Below are 1,606 nucleotides of genomic sequence, written 5' to 3'. Positions count from 1 at the left end.
TGACACCCCCACTGAATCCAATCTTCTTTTTATTTGGAAGTGTTGTTCCCCTCTCTGTAACACACACAGACACACACAGACACTACTTTATATACACAAAGCCCAGTGATAGGGAGAGGGAGGGGGAGGCAGAGGGAGACAGAGTGGGAGAGCAAGCAAGCAAGCAAGCAAGAGGACGCCATTTAAGCAGTTTGTTACGAGCGCTGCAAGTCCCCAAAATGGCTGAAAACAAACAGGAACCGTGCCAACTCCAAAAAACCCGGGCGCGACGACAGACCCACAGACAGACACCGAAAGGGCCGAGACAGGGCGCGAGCCGGAGAGGCGGCCGGAAAGTGAGACCAAACTGGCGGAAGTCAAACGACTGGCTCAGGGAAAGCGCTAAAACGAGTTCAGGTGGTGGAAAATTGGACGGGTGACAGTAACAGCAAATCCGCACGTCCCTTTTGGTTGGGCTGAGAAGTTGACCACAAAAGCTATGAAACTCGACGCAGTGGAGGCCGAGATCTCCCAACTCCTTGGTTTGGGTCAAACTTCCTGAACACTGATGCAATGTAAATGGTAAATGGCGTATACCTGTACGGCGCTTTACCCAGTGAACATTCCAGTGTGGGCCCCATATGGTTTACCTTTGGCCTGAATTAGTGGGTCCAGGTGGGTTTGTCCGCAGGTTCCATGGTGGCCCCATCTGTGTTTTCCCACACTGGCTTGAATGGGTACTCAGTAGTCTGGCTCGCTGGGCAGCAGAGCTCGCTAACTCTTTACGCTGTCAGCCGGGCAGCTTGTTGGCTTGCTACGGGGAGCTAGGCTTGCTACACTACGAGTAGCTGGTTAGCGTAGGGACCCAGACCACTCAGTCCCCACCTAAGCAAATGTAGACAAACCCACCTGAGGGCCACCAATTCAGCTCAAAGGTAAACCATATGGGGCCCACATTGAAATGTTCGCTGGGTTAGTACCTTCCTCGAAGGCCCAAAGTGCTTAACGTTCCCATTCACTTGTTCACACACTCATACACGAATGGCAGGTCCGCTGCCGAACACTGGCGCCAACTTGGGGTTCAGTGTCTTACCCAAGGACACCTCGACACAAGGCGGGAATCAAACCTGCAGTCTTCCAATCAGTGGTCAACTGCCCTACCGCTGCAACACGGCCGCCCCACATATGAAATGTCTGTTCAAGAATGCACTAAACAGGTATTCTTGGACGTGCATTGAGCATTTGGTGTCCACACTGGACTATTGCAATTATCAACTGCTATGGCACCACATACTATCGACAAAACTCAATGTGCAGAGCGTGACAACAGGTTTCTGCTTACCATTTCAGTTGTTTGTGCGGTCGTTAGTCATACCATGGACAAAATGTTGACCACAAACTTTCACTCCTTTCCCATCTCTGACAAGCCCCCAAACTACCATATAGTACCGCATGTACTTACTGTTGGGGTTGGTGTGAAATGTCAAGTGGTGCCAATATCTTAAATCTTGCAAATCATGCTCCAGGCTTTTTCTTTCACAGCTCTATTCTTTCACAGACACTGAAAGACTTAGTGTCAGGGAATTCCAGCCAGGCACAAATAGCAATTATGCTTTCCTCCTTCAAG

Source organism: Oryzias melastigma, linkage group LG18 (genome assembly GCF_002922805.2).
Source record: "Oryzias melastigma strain HK-1 linkage group LG18, ASM292280v2, whole genome shotgun sequence".
Classification (NCBI taxonomy): Eukaryota; Metazoa; Chordata; class Actinopteri; order Beloniformes; family Adrianichthyidae; genus Oryzias; species Oryzias melastigma.
This window is presented reverse-complemented; position numbering follows the sequence as displayed.